This window comes from Ursus maritimus, unplaced genomic scaffold (genome assembly GCF_017311325.1).
Source record: "Ursus maritimus isolate PB19 unplaced genomic scaffold, ASM1731132v1 scaffold_4, whole genome shotgun sequence".
Classification (NCBI taxonomy): domain Eukaryota; kingdom Metazoa; phylum Chordata; class Mammalia; order Carnivora; family Ursidae; genus Ursus; species Ursus maritimus.
Genome location: NW_024426552.1, coordinates 11,571,182 through 11,593,232, shown reverse-complemented (window position 1 = coordinate 11,593,232; position 22,051 = coordinate 11,571,182). Strand labels below are relative to the sequence as shown.

General features: G+C 43.7%; 2 long non-coding RNA genes and 1 other non-coding gene across 7 annotated transcripts; 1 reads left to right on the top strand and 2 right to left on the bottom strand.

Annotated features, from left to right (window-relative positions):
- Positions 1–4,711: 4,711 nt before the first annotated feature.
- Positions 4,712–21,790, bottom strand: LOC103673113. 4 transcript variants are annotated; one of them, XR_571317.2, is made up of 5 exons: positions 20,399–21,782; positions 17,674–18,241; positions 16,923–17,060; positions 6,244–6,464; positions 4,712–5,038 (listed from the first exon to the last, which is right to left on the bottom strand). It is a non-coding gene; the product is annotated as an uncharacterized LOC103673113 (long non-coding RNA). The 4 variants fall into 4 exon arrangements; XR_005832139.1 differs by having other exon boundaries at positions 16,923–17,005; positions 20,399–21,781; XR_005832138.1 differs by having other exon boundaries at positions 16,923–18,241; positions 20,140–21,790.
- Positions 6,719–6,791, bottom strand: TRNAE-CUC. The gene has a single exon. It is a non-coding gene; the product is annotated as a tRNA-Glu (tRNA).
- LOC121100394 lies at positions 18,289–21,145 on the top strand. 2 transcript variants are annotated; one of them, XR_005832141.1, is made up of 2 exons: positions 18,289–19,441; positions 20,072–21,145. It is a non-coding gene; the product is annotated as an uncharacterized LOC121100394 (long non-coding RNA). The 2 variants fall into 2 exon arrangements; XR_005832140.1 differs by lacking the exon at positions 18,289–19,441 and adding an exon at positions 19,465–19,695.
- Positions 21,791–22,051: the final 261 nt, after the last annotated feature.

Sequence of the window (22,051 nt, the reverse complement as noted above, 5' to 3'; positions counted from 1 at the left end):
CTCCCCAATCCCACATGTAAATTGATCTCTCCTGCCATCTGGACAGATTTATTTTTCTTTTAAGATTTATTTATTTATTTTAGAGAGAGAGCAGGGGGAGAGGCAGAGGGAAAGCAGGCTTCCTGCTGAGCACAGAGCCCGATGCAGGGCTTGATCTCACAACCCATGAGATCATGACCTGAGCCGAAACGAAGTCAGACCCCTCAACCCATTGAGGCACCCAGGCACCCCTATCTGGACACATTTAATCTGATGTTAAACACAACTGATATTCAAGCTGGGGACCCTTCAATAATCTGTTTTTAATAAGCTTCCTCAATTTTTTTTTCAAAAGGAACAAGGAAGTAAATACTAATAAATATTTCTTGCCCAAGAACTGCCCTGTTACTTAACAAGTACTGGTAACATCCAGTTTCTTCTCACTGCATTTTTTTCTTGGGTTTAGGTGACCGCAGAATTCAAGGTATGTGGACCACATAAATATACGTGGGTATTTGTCATGGGATATTTATATTGATGGTGGAAAAATAGGATCTTTTCCCTCACCTGAGAGGCAAAAGGCAAGAAGAGAGAATTTGATGCCTTTCATGCAAAAAACATACTAGTTTCCTACCCTTCATGAGACCCGTCCCACTTGGGACTCACATTCTGGCAGAGGGTATCTTGTGGATGAGGAAGTAACTGATGAAGGAGAAAGAAAAAATTGGCAGAGTACATAGTCTGGCTTAGAAAAAACAGGTTTGGAGAAGAGGGAGAAAATAGGGAGATTGTTACCATTAGTAGCCGGTTGAAGTTAAACTGTTCTTGGGGCGCCTGGGTGGCTCAGTCGGTTAAAGCATCCGACTCTTGATTTCAGCTCAGATCATGATCTCACAGCCCTGGGATCCAGCCCTGTGTCGGGCTCCACACCCAGTGGGTTGTCCGCTTAAGATTCTCTCTCTCCCTCTGCCCCTCTCCCGCTCTCTAAAATAATAAATAAATCTTTTAAAAAATGAATTAATTAAACTGTCCTCGCGGTAAATCTCACTGCCCTTCACCCCCGATCCTCCCCCGAACTTCTTAGCTCCATCAGGGAGGAAGGAGCTGAGGGAAAAATGAATGAATGAATGGGAAAAACATTTGCCTATCTGTCAAGTGGAAAGAGAGTCCATTTTTCCGAAGGATTGGAGTTAGCTCTGAAATACACAACAAATAGCATGGTCCCAAATCTCCTAATGTTTTACCAGTCCGGAATTCTAGGTAGAAAAAGATATGATTATGACTTTCATAGGCTAAAAAGGTACATCATTTCGTCTGAAATCTTCCTAAAAGACCTCTACCTCTTACGCATGTAGGGAAGTCATCTTTGCGACCCTCTTAAACCTGCACATTCGTCCAGGGGGCTGCCTAGGAGAGAGCTGAGAGCAGTTTGCCTCTGTATACCCCCTTCTGCTACATGGCAAGCTTCACGAAGCAAGGGCTCTTTTTTTCTTTTTCTTTCTTTTTTTTTTTTTTTTTTTTTTTTTTTTTTTTTTTTTGACTCTGTAGCTGACATTCGGTAAGCGTTGCGTGACTAAGTGAGGCATTGAAGTTACGGACGTTGACCGGGTCCACCACTAGGTGGGGACGAATCACCCTGTTCGGTTTCGCAACTCACTGATCCCTTAGATTCTTAACCCGCCGGCGTGTCAGGAGGAAACAGGAAGAGGCCAATGGGCCGCTGACAACCGCATAAGGTTTCAGTTGCTAGGTTTCGAAAATAAAAATACACCCAGTCAAATCTGAATTAAATTTGAATTTCAGGTAAACAATGAATAGGGTTTTTTTCCCCCCCAAAACATGGCATGAGACATACTTATAAGAAAAAAAGAAAGAGAAAGAAATTGCTTTTGTTGCCTAATGCTCTGAATACTCTGGCATTTTACTTATAGAAAGATTATTACCAGTTTTTTAATATAAAAGTGCATCATTCCCTCTTTGAGCTCTTCTCAGTGATTCCACCATGTAAACGTGTAGAGGTCGTCTTTGTGCCCATCTGTCATTTCAGATAAATAACGAGTACCTTTTTAGTTTATGTCCCATGCAATATTTGGGGCATCCTTATACTAAAACATTCATTTGTTTACCTGAAATTCACATGTAACTGGATGTTCTGTATTTTCAAGATTTTATTTGAGACAGAGAGCACGCAAGAGAAAGAGGGAGAGAGAGGAAGAGAGAGAGGGAGAGAATGCGTGCCTGCATGCATGAGTGGGGGTAGGGTGAGGGGTGAGAGGGAGAAGCAGGCTCCCTGCTGAGCTGGGAGCCCCATTCAGGGCTCAATCCCAGGACCCTGAGATCATGACCTGAGCCAAAGGCAGGCACTTAACCGGCTGAGCCCCCCACGCACCCCATGGGTGTCCTGTATTTGTAATCTGGCAACCCTGCTAATGTTGAGTTTCAAAATTACTGTTAGGACCTCCCAGACCCCTCAGCCAATATAAGTAATGCTTCCTACAGAAATTCATCCCAAGTACCTTACCTTAACATTAACAGTTAATATTACAAACATTATATAGCCAGAAAAATTAATTCCCATCTAATTCTGCCCCAAGGAGAAGGCATTGAGGGGGACATCGGAATCCTGGGGGGGCACAGGCCTGTCCGAGGGGTCTCCCCGGCCGCCCACCTCTCTGCCAGCACTTCTCCCCTGGCTCTGACCCGCATGTTTCCTATCACAGTTACTTTCACGCTTGTTTTATCTTTTCCAGTGGACTGTGAACAGCTTGAGGTCAGGGGCTGGGTTCCTTTGTCTTTGGTTCCTCGGGCCAAATGGTGCCTGGCCTATCGTGAGTAGTTGCTCAATGAAAGACACGCTGGGGCGCCTGGGTGGCTCAGTTGGTTGAGCGTCTGCCTTCAGCTCAGGTCCTGATCCCAGGGTCCTGGAATCAAGTCCCGCATAGGGCTCCCTGGTCAGTGGGGAGCCTGCTTCCCCTCTGCCTGCCGCTCCCCCTGCTTGTGAGCTTGCTCTCAATCTCTCTCCCTCTCTCTGACAAATAAAATCTTAAATAAATAAATAAATAAATAAAAGACACGTCAAATTTAAGTGGATTCACTATTTTCTTAGAGTTGTTGCCTTGTGTCACGGTCCAGGAATAAGACTAGTGGGTGGAAAAGCAGGAATATTCTACCATCTGACTCTGCCGGATTACATTTATTTGTGGACATTTCTCTTTTTGGCCACTAGACTGTGCCCTCCTTCAGGGCCAGGACAGCCTTTGACTCCATCCTTTACCCTCCTTAGCACCACTTACTAAGACATCAATCCATGGAGATAAATAAATGAACCTTCAAGCCTCGCCGGACTCTACTGGGTGCCACCCCGGAAATGGACCGATGGTGCACCCTTTGGCTCAGACCAGAGCTCTGCTAAGTGTCTCTTGACTCTTCCTCCCTGCTCCTTATCCAACCCTTCACCAAGTCCTGCTCCTTCTACCTCCCGGATAGCTCTCGAGTCCTCCCAGTTCGATCCCTACTGCCCCTGGCTAGCCCACAGCCTCATCTGGGCTACCCCACGCCAGCCTCCTGTCTAGCCCTGCCCCTGCCTGTCCTCCTCCAGGTCATTGTCCCTCAGTCACTGGCCCTTCGAAGACAACATTCAAGACACATCAGATGCGTCTCTGTTGCCCTTAGGTTAAGCCCCAGTCCCTTCCACACCTGACATGCTTCTTTCCCGGCCTCATTTCTGTCCTTGAGTTGACTGTTCTGTGACGAGACTAGAGCCTCCTGGTGAGGCTCCCACAGCGCTCCTACCTCCACATTATCCTAGAAATTACCCATTTACCTGCTCAAGGGGGTTCTTAATACATGAATTCATCCTGGCAAACGGCTTGGGCCTCGAGTGAAAGAAACAGGGAAATCAGGGGCACCTGGGTGGCTCAGCCATTGAGCGTCTGCCTTCGGCTCAGGTCGTGATCCCAGGGTCCTGGGATCGAGCCCCGCATCGGGCTCCCTGCTCAGCGGGAAACCTGCTTCTCCCTCTCCCACTCCCCTTGCTTGTGTGCCCTCTCTTGCTGGCTGTTTCTCTGTCAAATAAATAAATAAAATCTTTTAAAAAAAGAAAGAAACAAAGAAAGAAAGAAGAAAGAAAGAAGAAAGAAAGAAAGAGAAAGAAAAAGAAAAGAAAGAAAGAAAGAAAGAAAGAAAGAAAGAAAGAAAGAAAAAGAAAAATAGGGAAATCAAGGGCAGAGAGGTCTCTGCGAGAGACGGGTCTTTGTGTCTTCAGCCAGTGGGGAGCAGAGAGCACCCACCACGGGGAAGGCCCTGGAGCAGCGACTGGACAGGCTCACGCTTCTCCTGGAGGTCAGCCAGCCTCCATTCTCTCTGCCCCAGTGTTTGCACGGGGGACCCAGGGCTGGAATAGCCAGGAGAGAACTGGTGCATGGGCCCAACAGAGTGGGCTTCCACCAGCAAGGCTGGTCATCCAGCCCCACAGCAGCCTCGGGTGATGCTGAGCCCTACACAGTGACATCCGCACGCACCCAGGCTCCAAGCACAGGGCCACTTCCGCCCTGGAGGGGCAATAATTCATTTTTACCGAGATTCATACCTAGCAGTGCCTCGGTCCCACAATTATCCAAGGGTCAGGAGAGAGTATGGCTGGCTCAGTTGGTGCAGTATGTGACTCTTGATCTCGGGGTCATGAGTTCAGGCCCCACGTTGGGTGTAGAACTTCCTCAAAGAAAAAAAAAAATTTTTTTTTAAGAATGTGTGGTAGCCTTTTATTGTGTCAATGTAGCTATGCTGAAGTTATATTTTCCTAATTTCCTTCCCCGCATGGTTCCAAGTTAGCTCTGGCCCCAAGAGCAGTCTCCCGAGGTGCGGAAGGCAGAGGCAAGCATCTGTCACCGCTCAGGGGCGGCCGGCTTGCCTTGCTGGTTTGCGGTGGGACGACAGCTGGTCTGTTCATGCCCAGCCCTTCTTTCTGACTGCCAGGCCTGCTCACCACCAAAAGCACCGGCTGTAAGTAGTCTTCCAGAACATTCTTCACCAACTTCCATAACAGCTGAGAGTCTAATTCCTATAATAAACGCCAATATTAGTTTTCAAGCTCCTTTCACATGGCATCACAACAACCTCCTCTTCTCCCTCCCTCTTCCACATTACAGGACCCTTGTGACTACCTTGAACCTACCCAGATGATCGAGAACTATCTCCCTGTTTTGAGGTCAGCTGAGAAACAAAAGCAATTCCGTTGGCTACCCTAATTCTCCCTTTGCCATCTAAACAACCATATTCACAGGTTCCAGAGATGATGACATGGACATCTTTGGGGGTGAGGGTGGGGAGGGGGCATTATCCTGCCTACCCCAATATCTTATTCTCCATCACTCAAAGTGGTTCTGCTTCTCTGACTGAATCCTAGCTGATAGATCGTCTTAGACCAAGGGACCCATTTTATGTCAAAGGAGACACAACAATGGGCACATGATCATGGGATCCATGGTCCCACCTAGATTCCACATCACCTACAATCTACGAGCCTGAGAGCACGCTGGGATGGCCGGAAACAGCACAGCCAGGGCACCAGCTGGCAAGGGGACCGTGAGGGGTTGAGGTGCTGGATCTCTGAGGGGCAGCACCATGGGGTGGGAGTCTAGGGCACCCCTCGCCAGCACTCCTAGCTTTCCTCTGGGGAATCTGCACTCTAGGTTGGGCTGCACTGGAAGTCTGGTTTCCTGGTGGGGAGAGGGAAGAGGGACAAGAAGGCCTTTTCCGAAAGGACAGTAAGAGCTAGACTAAACCTGGGGCAGGGCTCCCACCTGCTTACTTTGAGCCCCACATGCCTGTAGATCAGCAGAAGTGAGATACAGACAAGGGTAATTCACTCCAATTCTTAGGAGGAAGTTAAGTTCTAAATTCACAAGGGGACAAGGAAGAGTGGGTCTGGAATGCTGGGAATTCCCTTGGGGCATATTTTGGTGCTTCCATACCAAGGGATGACTGGGAACGAGCAATTCCAGGAACAGAAGCTGACAACAGCCAAGTATGTGGGCACGAACCTCTCAGGGATAAAGGTCTAGGTTACCCCAGCAGGGGAGCAGCCCAGACCAGAAGTGCTGGCTGAGAGTGAGGAGAATCTCCAAGGGTGACAGAGGAGGAAGAAAATGAGGGTTTATTATGGCCATCTTCAAAATGGGGACTGTAGCTGTCCCACTAAACTCCCTATTATAAGATTTCCTCTTTTTTGTTTGTTTGTTTGTTTCAGTTGTGACCACGCCTCACCTGAAAGACCCAGTTACAGCATGAAATTAATTAATGTGGAACACAAGTGCCTCTAAGTGGTACAGGTGTTAACCATAGCAGATGTTCTTGCTGCCTCCTCATTTTTTCAATGCTTTTGAGCGTGAGCGAACTTCCAAACCTCTGTCTTCCAAAACCCATTTTACCCAAGGATTGATGAGAGTTGACATCTAGCAGGTCAAGGCAGGATACTGCTAACGATCCTACAATGCACAGGACAACAAAGAATGAATTTTAAGATTAGCTTTTCAGTTTCTGGGGGAAAAAAAAAAAAAGCCTGCTGGTACTTGGTAGGGATTGCTCTGAATCTCTAGACCAACTTGGGAAAATAGTGCCATATTAACCATATTGCATGTTCCAATCCATGAATATGGGATGTCTTTCCATTTATTTAGGTCTTCTTTAATTTCTTTTAATAATGTTTGTTTGTTTGTTTGTTTGTTTTAAGCAGGCTCCATGCCCAACATGAGACTTGAACTCATGACCCTGAGATTGAGGGTCACATGCTCTGCTGACTGAGCCAGCCAGGCACCCCTCAATAATGTTTTTTAGTTTTCAATGCTTAATCCTTGCACTTCTTTGATTAAATATATTCCTAAGTATTTTATTCTATTTAATATATTGAAAATGGAATTGTTTTCTTAATTTAATTATCAAATTGTTTGTTGCTAGTGTATAGAAGCAAAAAAAACCCCAAAACCAAAAACCAAAACCAAAAAAAACACTTTGAGGTGAGGGGAACCAAACCATTTTATGGAGGGGCTCTGAGGAAAAGTTGAAGGGTAGGAGGACAATGAGATTCGACTTCCTCAGCCTGGCTGGGATCTCCCCAGCCTCACAGCTGCCAAAAGCTAAAAGCAAAATTTTTGTATACTTATCTTGCAACCTTACTGAGCTAATTTATTAGCTCTTACAGTGGTTTTGGTGGATTCCTTAGGGTTTTCTATATACAAGACTATATCATCTGTAAATAGAGATAGTTTTACTTCTTCTTTCCCAATACAGATATCTTTTGTTTTTCTCGTCTGATTGCCCCAGCTAGAATTTCTTTTTTTTTTTTTTTTTTTTTTTTTTTTAAGATTTTATTTATTCATTCGACAGAGATAGAGATAGCCAGCGAGAGAGGGAACACAAGCAGGGGGAGTGGGAGAGGAAGAAGCAGGCTCATAGCAGAGGAGCCTGATGTGGGGCTCCATCCCATAACGCCGGGATCACGCCCTGAGCCGAAGGCAGACGCTTAACCGCTGTGCCACCCAGGTGCCCCCCCAGCTAGAATTTCTAATACAATGTTGAATAAAAGTGGATAGTGTCTTGTTCCTAATCTTAGGGAGAAAGCTCATGGTCTTTCACCATTAACTATGATGTTTGCTGTGGGGCTTTTTGTAGATGTCCTTTATCAGGGTGAAGAAGTCCCTCCTGTTCCCAGTTTGTTAAGTGTTTTTAATCATGAAAGGGTGTCATATGTCATATGTTTGTCAAAGGCTTTATCTGTGTCTACCAAGATGATCTTTGTTTTGTTTTAGTTTTGTTTTGGTCTTTTATTTGCTTTTGTATGCAAATGCTTTTGTATGCAAAAAAAACTGACCTGCATTCCTGGAATAAATCTCACTTGATTATGGTGTATAATCCTTTTTTTTTTTTTTAAGATTTTATTTATTTATTCGACAGAGATAGAGACAGCCAGCGAGAGGGGGAACACAAGCAGGGGGAGTGGGAGAGGAAGAAGCAGGCTCCCAGCAGAGAAGCCTGATGTGGGGCTCGATCCCAGAACGCGGGGATCACGCCCTGAGCCAAAGGCAGACGCCCAACCTCTATGCCACCCAGGCGCCCCTGGTGTATAATCCTTTTTACATGTTACTGGATTCAGTCTGCTAGTGTCATGTTGAGGATTTTTGCACTCATTTTTATAAAGGATATTGGTCCAGGGGCGCCTGGGTGGCACAGTGGTTAAGCATCTGCCTTCGGCTCAGGGCGTGATCCTGGTGTTCTGGGATCAAGCCCCACATCAGGCTCCTCCGCTGGGAGCCTGCTTCTTCCTCTCCCACTCCCCCTGCTTGTGTTCCCTCTCTCGCTGGCTGTCTCTATCTCTGTCAAATAAATAAATAAAATCTTTAAAAAAATAAATAAATAAATAAAGGATATTGGTCTGTCGTTTTCGGACGCATTGTTTGCTTTTCATCTCCAGGTCATGCTGGCCTTACATGATGATTTGGGAAAGGTTTCTTTCTCTGTTTTGGGAGGTGTTTGTGAAGGATTGGTGTTAATTTTTCTCTAAATGTTTGGTAAAATCCGGGGCGCCTGGGTGGCACAGGCGTTAAACATCTGCCTTCGGCTCAGGGTGTAATCCCGGCGTTCTGGGATCGAGCCCCACGTCAGGCTCTTCCGCTATGAGCCTGCTTCTTCCTCTTCCCCTCCCCCTGCTTGTGTTCCCTCTCTCGCTGGCTGTCTCTCTTTGTCAAATAAATAAATAAAATCTTTAAAAAAAAAATGTTTGGTAAAATCCACCAGTGATACCATGCTGATGTGAGCTTTTCTTTGTGGGAAATGGGACTGTTATGGGATTGGATTACTAACTCAATTTTTTACTTGCTGTAGATCAGTTCAGATTTTCTGTTTCTTCCTGAATTAGTTTTTGTAGTTTGCGTCTTTGTAGGATTTACCCATTTCATCTAGGTTATCTAGGTTTTTTTGGCGTACGATTGTTTGCAGTATTCCTTTATAGACCTTTTATGTCTGTATGGTTGATAGTAATGTCTCCTTTTTCATTCCTGATCATAGCACTTTCAATCTCTTTCTTTTTTTCAGCTAAAGATTTGTCAATTTAATTGATCTTCTCAAAGAATCAATTTTGGTTTCATTGATTTTCTCTACTGTCTTTCTATTCTCATTTCATTTATTTGTCATTCTATTATTCATTCTTTTACTCCCTTCTGTTTCTTTGGGTTTAGTTTGCACTTTGTCTTCTAGGTTCTTAAGGTGAAACATTGGGTTATTGCTTTCAGATCTTTTTCCTTTTTTTTAAGATTTATTTATTTCAGAGAGAGAAGGGGGAGGGGCAGAATGAGAGGAAGAGAGTCTCAAGCAGACTTCACTCTGAGTGTGGAGCCCAAGGTGGGGCTCGATCCCAAGACCCCAAGATCACAATCTGAGTCAACACCAAGAGACGCTTAACTGACTGCACCACCCAGGTGCCACTCTCTTTCTCAATATAGGTATTTACAGCTATAATTTCCCCTGATGCTTTAGCTGCATCCCGTAAGTTTTGGTATGTTGTGTTTTCCTTTTTATCTATCTCTAAGTGTTTTCTAATTTCCCTTGTGATTACTTCTTTGACCCATTGATTGTTTACAAGTATGTTGTTTAATTTCTACATATTTGTGAATGTCCCAAATTTCCTTCCGTTACTGATTTCTAATTCATTCCATTGTGGTCAGAGAACATATTTTGTATTATTTCAATCCTTTGAAATTTATTGAGACTTTTTGCATGGCCTTACATATGATCCATCCTGGAGAATGTTCCATAAGCACTTGAGAAGAATGTGCGTTCTGTTGTAGTGTTCCATACATGCCTATCAGATCTAGTTGGTTTATAATATCGTTCGAGTCTTCTGTTTCCTTGTTGATGTTCTGCCTAGTGTTGTATACATCACTGAAAGTGGGATATTGACGTCTTCAACTATCATTGTCTGTTTCTCCCTTCAATTCTGTCTGTTTTGCTTCACGTATTTTGGGGGTCTGTTTGTACATGTATATATATTTATAGTTCCTATTTTGCTTGATGGGTTAACCTTTTTATCATTTTAAAATGTCATTCTTTGCCTCTAGTAACGATTTTTGTCTTAAAAGTCTATTTTTTTATATTAGTACAGCTATATCTGATATTAGCATAGCTGATACAGTATAGTATTTGTTTAAAGCTCCTCGGTTGATTCTGAAGTGTGGTGAGGGATGAGAACCCCCAGAACAACCATTCTAAGATAGGAGAGCAAGAGGGCCCATCGTTTGTCGTCAGATCTGTTTATTTAGCAGGATGCTCCTCAAACTTGAGAAGTGTTTGGTCCTCTTTAAAGAAAAAAAAAAAAAAAGCTTCTTGGCATCTCCCAATGTTGACAATGTTTTTATTATAATATTCCTAAGTATGTGTGAATTTAAAACTAATTATAATCTTCAATTTGTAGCTCTCCTATAACAAAACCAAATCCAATTTGTAAATGAATTATAATCAAAACTGTAAAACAATAAAATTAAAGCAAAAAACATTAATTCACTATTTGAGTTCGGCATGACTTATCTACCATGAACCCTGCAAGGAATCAATTCAGCCATTACTTTTGTTTTTTTTAAAGATTTTATTTATTTATTTGAAAGAGAGAGACAGCCAGCGAGAGAGGGAACACAAGCAGGGGGAGTGGGAGAGGAAGAAGCAGGCTCCCAGCAGAGGAGCCTGACGTGGTGCTCGATCCTAGGTCTCCGGGATAATGCCTTGAGCTGAAGGCAGACGCTTAACGACTGAGCCACCCAGGCGCCCCAGCCATTACTTTTTTTTAAATCAGACTATGGTGAATGTCCAACCGTACAATATATGGTTAATACTATTTGCCACCCATTTGGCTGAAATAGATCATACTAAGTTCATCTTTGTTTCCGTCCCATTACCTGAAAATAGTCAAAATAGTACTATTGTGCCCCAAGAAGATCCTAAACACAACATACAACAGGTTCATTCTGATGATTCCAGAAAAGGCCTATATTAGAGTTTTAAGCTTACTATCAAAGTGAAAACAAATTTTTTAATTTCTGGAAGAAAGCTAATGGACCCCACAAATAAACCTGCCATCTGGAAAACAGTGGCTTGGAACTTTTCTTCCTTCCTTTCTTTCTTTTTAGAGAGAAAGAGAGAGCATGTGCACACACTTGAGGGAGAGGGGCAGAGGGAGAGAGAGAATTTTGTTAAATATTTCATTTATTCATTTGAGAGAGAGAGACAGAGCACAAGCAGGGGGAGAGGCAGAGGGAGAAGCAGACTCCCTGCTGAGCTGGGAGCCCAACAGATGTGGGGCCCAATTCCAGGACCTGGAGATCATAACCTGAGTCGAAGGCAGATGCTTAACCATCTGAGCCACCCAGGCTCCCCGAGAGAGAGAGAATCTTAAGCAGGCTCCATGCTCTGCATGGAGCCCAACTCAGGGCTGGATCTCACGACCCTCATATCATGACCTGAGCCAAAATCAAGAGTGGGATGCTTAAGTGACTGAGCCACCCGGGCGCCCCAGAACTTTAACGGTGTGCCTCAATCCTTTCCAGAGGGCTCCGCATAAATCTTCAGCTGTTGTTACCCTCAGAGGCTACTTTTTCAAAGTATGGTTACACGAGGAGTTTCTCGAAGTTCTATCTGTGACTATTTCATCTTGAACAACGAGGGGGGAAAAAAGCAAAAGTAAGCATCTTGTGCTGGTCACCATGATCTGACCCAGAAACAGTTCGGTTGTTGGGTTTACTAAGCAGAAGGAAGCAAGATGAAGCAGTTGAGCACAAACTTCGCCACCATCTCCTCTAACTAGACGCACCTTTGTCTCTTAATGAGCCGAACTTTTCGGTAAATGAGTCGTTGAAGGAAGCCCCACATCCACAGTAACGGCTTTGGAGAAGACGGGAAGGAAGCCCTGCTTTGGAGCTGCGTCGGACCAGAAAGGAAACAGCCCTAGCCCCAGGGTGTGACCGCCACAAAGCACACCCTGTTAATTGAGATGACTCATTAAGCTCTGACTCGGTCCGACACTCACCTGTTGAGGAAGCAACTGAAGATGAGGGCACAGAACAATCAGTCATGACCCAGGGAAAGTGAAAAGCAGTATCTCCTGGCCCATCCACCCCGCAGGGAGAGGCCAGACCCTACAAGGTAGCACCTTGAAGTTATGGATAGAGTGCATTGTGGGGGCAGCGTTTGCTATTACCTCTTCCTTCTTTGGCCACCGAACCCAATAAATCGTCTATGAGTTCTTCTCTTTCTACAGAACATGTTCTAAGGTATGTAGTCCAATTGGCTCATGTGGAAAAGTTTTGGAAGAACTTGGGTATAATGGTTTCCTTTTACCTTAATTCAACTAGTTAACTCAGGGTCCATATGGAACAATGGTTAGCCCCTTTTTGAAAATGGAAGAGAACAAAAAGGACTTTTCCCAAAATAGCAGGCAAATCAGCTTGTTAGATATACCCAAATTCTCTTCCAAATTTCTTCTCAATAAACCAAGAAACGGAGTATCTTCATACATTTTCCTTGGAGGGTTTGTTTGAGGCCCAATTTTATGTTACTAAAAATTATTCTACTTGCATTTCATTGACAATCTGTTCAGACTTATGTTAAGACTTCTGCAGTGTTCGCTGTACTTTCTGACTGTGTGGCACATGGGAGAGCTTTCCAGTAGATGAGGAACGTCAGTTAGGTCCTTCATTTTCACCATCTGGCCTCTCTTTCCTCTCGATCACACAGCACGTCTATAGTTTAGGCTCTCCGCAGAGAGTTCAAGCCGAGAACTGCTCTGTCTTGTCTGAGCATGGCTGACAGCATGGCAAAGCATTGAAGAGGGCTCACTCATCTAGCCATCCACTCATCTGCATATAGAAAGCAACTGATGGGGGCGCCTGGGTGGCACAGCGGTTGGGCGTCTGCCTTCGGCTCAGGGCGTGATCCCGGCGTTATGGGATCGAGCCCCACATCAGGCTCCTCTGCTATGAGCCTGCTTCTTCCTCTCCCACTCCCCCTGCTTGTGTTCCCTCTCTCACTGGCTGTCTCTATCTCTGTCGAATAAATAAATAAATAAATAAATAAATAAATAAATCTTAAAAAAAAAAAAAGAAAGCAACTGATGGACTTTGAAATACCCTATGAATGTCCCTTTGCTAAACAACAATCCAATATTATTCCTCAGGCTTTGCAAAAGGCATGAACGTTCTCATCTCCACCTCCTGTCTTTTTCTCCTCACCTAGGACACTCAAGCTGTATTTACCTCCTTTTTGTTTCTGGAAACTCTTACAAACAAGAGGTCTGTCTCCTTAGGGTGGCCCCACTGTCCCTCCCTACCTGTCCTCACCGTGGTCCCCTTCTTCCAGGCCTCAGCTTTTGTGTCACCCTCCCCCTCGCCAAAGAGACCTATCGTCCCTGACTTGACTCCTGGGCCATTTTCTCCACAGTTCTTATCACAATTTGTCATTGTTTTTGTTTGTTTGGTTACTAGAATCTAGACTCGAAGAGGCAGAGACCAAGCATGCTTTATTTATCAGTATATACCCAGATCCAAGCATGGTGACTGGAAATACATAGGCACTCGAGTCATATCTGTCGATGAAAGAATAAATAAAAGATGTCACTACAAAAGAGTTTATTTTCTATAGAATAACGGCTGAGAATGTCGCCTATTAGATTACCAAATAATGATCCAGCAAAGATTAAATGAAATAAAATTTCCCATGAAAGTGTTTATATTTCCAGAGTATTGAATTTAAGGCAGACTAACAAATTCAGCGAAGTTGTAGAATACAAAATCAATACACAAAACGGGTCACATTTCTATACATGAACAATGAATGATCTGAAAAGGAATTTAAGAAAACAATTCCATTTATGGTAGTATCGAAAAGAATAAAATACTTTGGGATAAACTTAACCAAGGAGGTGAAAGATTTATATAACAAAAATCATAACACATGACTGAAAGAAATTAAAGAAGACATAAATAAATGGAAAGACATCCTGTGTTCATGGGTTGGAAGACACAATATGTAGTTAATATGTCCCATACCACCTAAAGTGATCTACAGAACTGATGCAGTCCCTATCAAATCCCAAGGCATTTCTTGTAGAAATAGAAAAAAATCCTAAAATTTATTTGGAATCTCAAGGGACCCCAAATAGCAAAATAATCTCAAAAAAGAATAAAGTTAGAGGCCTCACACTTCCCAACTTCAAAACATATTATACAACTATGTTAATAAAAAAATGCTTTTGAGCTTAACAATAGACCTAGAGACCAATGGAACAGAATAGAAAGCCCAGAAATAAACCCTTTCATAAATAGTCAAATGATCTTCAGCAAAGGTGCCAAGACCACAGGAGGAAAAGAATAGTGTCTTCAATAAATGGTATTGGGAAAACTGGATATCCACATGCAAAGAAATGAAGTTGGACCCCTACCTTACACCATATACCAACTCATGATGGATGAAAGACCTAAACACAAAACCTAAAACTATAAAAATTCTAGAAGAAAACATAGGAGAAAAGCTTCATGACATTGGATTTGGCAGTGATTTTTTGGGATATGACACCAAAAGCACAGGTAACGAAAACAAAAATCAACTCCTTGAACTACATCAAACTTAAAAATGCACATCAAAGGGAACAACCAACAAAGTGAAAAGGCAGCCAACACAAAGAAGAAAATATTTGCAAATCATGTATCTGTTAAGAGGCTAATATCCAGAATATATAAAGAACTCCTACAACTCAACAACAACAATAAAAGTAACCTGATTAAAAAATGGATGAAGGACTTGAATAGACATTTCTCCAAAGCTACACAAATAATGAACAAACATAAGAAAAGATGTGTAATATCACTAACCATTAGATAAACATAAATCAAAACCACAATGACATATCACCTCACATGCATCGGGATAGCCACTATCAAAAAGATAGCAAGTGTGGATGGGGATGTAGAGAAACTGGAACCCTATGCACTGTTGGTGGAGATTGTTAAATAGCAAAAATTCAATCAAGTAAACTTCAAAGATCTAATTGGCTTTCTTAATCAATTCATGGATTGGGCAGCATCCCATCTAGCAAGTAGAGGGGAACTCCAAAGGACTACAGAAAAGGAAAAGTTTTTAAAGGGAGAGAGAGAGTGGAGAAAAGGAAATTATTAGCAAAGAGTCCATTGCTTTAGGCAAGGTCGCCCTCCAATGGGGAATGGAATGGATCTATCAATAAATTTCCTACTGCTGACCAGGAAATTCCCATGTTGGTGAGTTGAAGGTTACATTTCTAGGGGGTTGAAATTGTAGTCCAGTTAGGTATTAAGTCTTGTTTACTGACTTGGGGCCTTAACCTAAGGCCCCAAGTGATGCCATTTGGGGGCTCTGGCTTTCTTTCAAGCAGGATGTAAAATGGTTATTTTACATTTACATATTTACTGCTATGGAAAACAGTATAGAGATGCCTCAAAAAATTAAAAATAGAATTACCATAGAATCCAGGCATCCACTTCTGTGTCTGTATCCATAAGAATTGAAAACAGGATCTTGGAGACAGCACAACCAAGTTCAGCATTATTCACAATAGCCAAGAGATACAAGCAACCTGATGTCCACTGATGGATGAACAGATGAAGAAAATGTATATATGTGGAATGGAATATTATTCAGCCTTTAAAAAGGAAATCCTGTCACATGCTACAACATGGATGTACCTTGAGGACATTGCACTAACTGAAATAGGCCAGTGACAAAAAGGCAAAATACTCTAGGATCCCATTCATATAAAGTCTCTAAAAACGTCAAACTAATAGAAACAAAGACTGGAAGGGGCGCCTGGTTGGTTCAGTCCATAGATCACCCGACACTTGATCTCGGGGTTGTGATTCTGAGCCCCACACTGGGTGCAGAGATTACTAAAAAAGAAGGAGACAAGGAATGGTGGTTGCCAGAGACCAGGGGGCGGGGCAAATGAGGAGCTGCCGTTCGTCTGGTAGGTACAGAGTTTCAGTTTTGCAAGGTGAAGAAGTTCTCGAGCTCTGTTGTACAACAGTGTGAATAGAGTTAACACCCCCGAGCTGTGTATTTAAAAATAGTTAAGACAGTACATTTTTTGCTATGCGTTTTTACCATAGTTTTTTTTTTTTTAAAGAATTATCTATGTTTTGGAAATGAGGACTTAGAATTTGTGTGTGTGTGTGTGTGTGTGTGTGTTTAAAGATTTCAATCACAGTGTAGCAATTTTGCAAGTCTAGATGTCCATATTTTGGCTTTTATTGATGAAGAGCAAAACTTCACATTATTACATGTTCTTTTATGGGACGTTGTATTTTATTTCTTCCTGACAGTGGGATTAAAGAGTCAGGTTTGGGGGCGCCTGGGTGGCACAGCGGTTAAGCGTCTGCCTTTGGCTCAGGGCGTGATCCCGGCGTTGTGGGATCGAGCCCCACATCAGGCTCCTCCGCTATGAGCCTGCTTCTTCCTCTCCCACTCCTCCTGCTTGTGTTCCCTCTCTCGCTGGCTGTCTCTATCTCTGTCAAATAAATAAACAAAATCTTAAAAAAAAAAAGAAATTTTAAAAAAATAAATAAAGAGTCAGGTTTGGGAAAATCATCTGAACCATATACAAAGTGAGTTGAAATAGATTGAGAAGAAACAAACCCAGATATTTCAAGATTAAAAAAAAGTGTTATGATTTTATTTAAATTTATTTGAGAGAGAGAGCACACAAGCAGGGGGAGTGTCAGAGGGAGAAGCAGACTCCCCACTGAGCAGAGAGCCCAACGCGGGGCTCGATCCCAGGACCCTGAGATCCTGACCTGAACAGAAAGCAGACCCCTGACAGACTAAGCCACCCAGGCGCTCCGTCATGATTTTAATAAAAGAGAAATTTAGGGCAGACTTACAGTCACCGCTCCAGCTTTGGCTCCTGATATTCTTTCCTCCTTTCTCTACAGGAGGTCTGTTCTCTCCTCAGCCGTTACTTGAGCTGCCCAGAATACAAGTATAAACACGTCTTATTGTAAGATTTCGGCTATGCAAATCTGTTTTGGAAGCAAGCATACAGTTAGCCACACAGACTTTTGTTGCTATGAATGCAAAGCAAGTACTTCCCCATTCTTCTGAGATAGCGCAGAAACAGAAATGCCAGTGTTGAGGCTGAGAAGGATGGATAAACTGTATGCAGGAAGACAGTGGTTTTTAAACATTCTGCCTGTTGTCCCTTAGAAGAATTTTTTAAGTCCATATACTCCCTTGCACATTTTTTGAAAAGGTGTTATTTATTTATTTATTTGAGAGAGAGAGTAAGGGGACGGTCACACGCTCTCTTGCTCTCGCTCTCAAATAAATAAATAAATAAATTTATTTTACAAACTAAAAACAACACAACTTTCTTCTGGACTGAATTATCATTGCCATTACTAGTAATATACACTTGATCGAAGCATAACTGGCTCACAAAGTTTAATATATCATTTCTTTTTTTTTTAAGATTCTATTTATTTATTTGCCAGAGAGAGACAGGGAGAGAGAGCACAAGCAGGAGGAGAGGCAGGCAGAGGGAGAAGCAGGCTCCCCGCTGAGGAAGGAGTCTAATGGCGGACTCGATCCCAGGACCCTGGGACCATGACCTGGGCGCCAAAGGCAGACGCTTACCGGACCGAGCCACCCAGGTATCCCTGATACATCATTTCTAAGCGTAAGAAGCAAAGTTTCAGGGGCGCCTGGCTTGGTGGAGCTGGTGATGCTTGATCTTGGGGTCGTGGGTTCAAGCCCCACATTGGGTGTAACGATTACTTTAAAAATAAGTGGATAAAACATGTGCCAAGTGATGGCTAGGATTCACTTGTAACATTATTAAGCCCTATTAAAGACCTCGGAAAACATTAAAAAAAAAAGAAGTAAAATTTCATTAGAAATGCATCTCTTGGGGAAATGGCTGCAGCTTCCTTCTTCCGTTAGTGCAGGTCTGTGCGAATATATGCAACTTCTCGCCCGGTAGAGACACAGCCCAACACGTCCGCTGATCTTGATTTCCATAGGATGGGATGGCGTTTTGCAAAGAGAAGAAACTCCTCGTAGGAGTTTTGCTGAGTCTCTGCCACCTGAGTCTTTGCATTTGGAGTTACAGGTGCGAAGCTATGGAGCGAACCTTCATCAGAACTGACGCTGCTCAGATGTGAAGCACGAACAGCTGCTCACATCGCAAAAGAACAGATGCTGCCTGATAAGGGAACAGAAGGCAAGCTGAGGACAAAGCACAAGCCGACACCCGCCCCCCCACTCCCAGGTCGGTAGGAGTCCCAGTCCTCAGGCACTCCTGGCTGCCCTAAAGCTAAGGGAAGGAAAACCAAAGGGTTAACTGATAGAGCAAGACACGTCTCCATCAGTTTACCCGTGTCTTAGTGATTGACAAGGAAAAAGCATTATCAATAGCCTAACTTCCAGAGACCCATAACTCAATTTCCTGGAGCCCCCACATCACCCTCTCCTCCATGAATGATGCGGAAACCAGAAGCAGAAGGGAAAGGAAACACAATTACATTTCTTTATGACCACCAGCCCATCGACAAGGGTTTGAGATGGGCAGGTATGATAGGCCTCCAAGAAGCGCCCAGCTGTCTTAGTGTTCATGCTTTACTAGGAGAAAAAACAACTTTAAAGTGCTGAGAGCCAGGCCTCCAGTACCCTGAGGGTCTTCTTTAGCATATGAAAGTCCTTTTGGACACCTCCCTTTGTCCTTACCTCCCTCACCTCCCAAGTATATAATCAGTCACTCCTCTCACAACCCCAGGGCGGCAGCTCTTTTTGCACCTAAGACGTCTCAAGAATTCTTTCTCCACGATCTGCTCTGGACCTCGCCCGCATTCCAGAACAACATCACTCCCCAACCTTATGCACCCCGCGACAGAGAAGCATGTCACTGTCTTTGGAGTAGTCGTACCAAACAATCAGTGGTGATCTGATCAAACCTTAGATCCAAAGACCAGCTTACAGGAAACACGGGGAACCGAGAAACAGGCAGTATGACACCACGTGGATACAATTAGCAAACTCCAGCTCTCATTAAGGAGTCAAGTGCAAGGAAAAAGAGTTCATCGATTTTCCATTTTGATTTAAACAAGCAAACTTCAGAGAAGAAGAAATGCAGAGTTAGAGGAAAGTTGTGACATTTAGGAGACAATAAGAAGTTTTAGCACTAACTGCATTTTTATCATACGAAATACGAATTTATTTTCAGCTGAGATCATATCACAGTTCCTTGTTATTTCGAAGACATGATGGAACTAACGTGAGTTCGCTCCTTGGTGAGTCACGGGTAGAGACCACGTCGGGTGGCGTTGTCCCACAAAGGACGCTTTATCTGCAGCAAATAAGGAGATCACGGGGAATAACTTCCAAAGCCGTGACTCCTGGAACAGGGGTGAGTGAGTTCCTTTTATTTAGGGTTGGGGGGGTTCTGTCACCCTGCGCAGAGGAGGGCATCGGGTCACCGTGCGTCTTAAGGAAACATGCCTATACATACATCATGTTCTGCTAGTAAGGTCGGCGCTCCTCCTTGGGTGGAGATTTTAACATTATAATGAAGCAGCAGTAACTCTTGGACAAGGAGAAGGGGCTCTGGGCCGGCTCTGAGAGCGGTCTAAACTGGACCCCGTCTTGGGCTCATTATCTTGGGTAAGGAACCCATTATCCTGGGTAAGCGGGTTTGCTCACTTTTGCAATAGCACTGGGAGTTCTTATCACTGATGGCTCGTCTCCCATCTGGTTAGGCTATTTCCTGACCTGGTAGAGACTGGTGAGTTTTATTCTCCCTTCCTTCCGCGGGGGGCGGGGGGTGGAAATCCTTCGCTACTGAGGGGTGTGCATTTCTTTGTAATTCTGACACCTCCTAGGAAGTTCTGCAGAAAGGGGGCTGGGACCAGTCGGGCACAGATCACGTGGGGGGGGGACAGGTAGGGGGCCTGAAATGACTTCTCTGTTGTCACTAACGCTGTATCTCGTTTTTCTTTTTTCTGGGGGCCCCTCACTTTTTGCTTGCAATGACACATAGTGAAATGTTCACAGAGGAAGCAATACGGAAGTGTTTATAGATGAAATAATATGATATCTGGACTCTACCTCAAAATAATGCTGAATGTGCTGCAGAGGCTGCAGAAACACAGTGCTGTGTGGTCCACTGTCGTATCTTCAGGGGGAGCGCCCCATGAACCCCTGCCTGGGGCAGCCCACATCCAGGGTCTTGGCCCTGCCCCACGGAGTTGCCCCACCTTGGAATACTTCTGAAGGACCATCCCTGCTTCAGAGCCCTCTCTTCCTTCCTCTCCCTTGCACAGAGTTGATCCTGCCCACACTCCTACTAAACTGCCCGCAAGCTAACCTTCGTCTCCGAGCCTGCTTCCCAGGGAATCCAACTGCAGCAAGATGAAACAAGATTGGCCATGGGTTGATCCTTCTCGAAGCCGGGTGTGGCCAGCAGAATTCGGAGATGGTGTCCAATACCCCCACACCTGTCATAAACATCTTGTATAGTCCCCAGGTTTGTGACTATAATGGATTTTACTCCTGTGATTAGATTAGATGAGACAGCACGGTTGACCTTGAGATAAGGAGATTACCCTGGTGGGCCTGACCTAGTCACATGAGCCCTTTCAGAGCTTGGAGGTTTCCCTGGCTCATCTCAGAAGAGGAAGTCAGAAATTTGAAGCATGAGGATTCAACACACCGTTTGCTGGCTTGAGGATGGAGGGAGACAAAGGCGAGGAATTTGGGGGGCTGGTAGCCACTAGCTGACAGTCAGCATGTAAATAAGGTTCATGTCCTCAGTCCTAAAGGACTGACATCTGCCAATGAAAACAAGCCTCAAGGAGGATCTCCGCCCCCGCCCCGGCCCCACCCAGAGCCTAGAGATGAGAACTCAGTCCAGCCAACCCTTCGATTTCAACATCATCATATGCTGAGCAGAGAACGTAGCCATGTCTACATGGTGTGGTCAACAAATCTATAGGCTTAGAAGTTGGGAGAATTCATCTTAAATGACCAATTCCTTATGTGGTTCAAGTACATGTTTACCCTGATCAGGAAGGATTCATTTGATTTCATTAAAATTATAACTGGATAGAAAATCATAAATGAGGTTTGATTTTTTTAATTTAATTTTATTTATTTGTTATTTGTTAAAGAGGAGAGTTGGAAATGAAGCATCGGTCTTATGTATTTGCTTTCCTCTAAAACTAGACTGGGGTTGTGCCCTAAACCTACCTTCTGTAACCGGCCCTGTGCCAGCTGTGACTGGTATCCACTTCCTGTAACACACATCTTCATGATGATATTCATCAAGAGTAAATACGCGAACTGAAGCCTGGGTCTTCCCAGTTCTGTTACTGTTTGTCATTTCAGGGAAAGGAAGTTGAAAAAAAAAAAAAAAGGCCGAGTGCATTCATTCGTCCTACCAACCCCTGGTGTGTATGTTGTGTGTCCCACACGGCGCAGATCTCTTCATTACCAAGTTCAAGCATCACTGCCCTAGACTGATTGCAAACGTAGGATGTGTAACACTCTCGTGTTGTTCCTTTGGTTTTAAACAATTATTATGGAGAAATGCAAATTTCTCTGATTCTTCATTGGTCTATAGTTGGCCCTTAAGCCTGTTAACCCACTTCCTCAAATGTATAATGTCTGTTATTTCAAAAATTTCCCCTTGACTAAGCATGCAATATCTAGTTACACTTCCTCTAATGCCAGGATACTTATTTTTCTCAAGTGTGGAACTTAAAAAGCAAAAATTTAACTTCCATGAGAAAAATGAAATTATTGAGTTCACCATCCTAGAGCATGGGAATAAATAATTTAGAATTATCATCAAGTACTTCTTATTAATGTGGTACAATGCTGAGTTTTATAATTAGGCACTAAACAGTGTCTCAAAGGGGTAGCAGCTTCATATCCCAGATCTACCACCTACTGGCTGTGTGAATTTGGGCAAACAGCATAGCCTCTCTGACCAAGTTGGTACATAAAATTAACCATCACC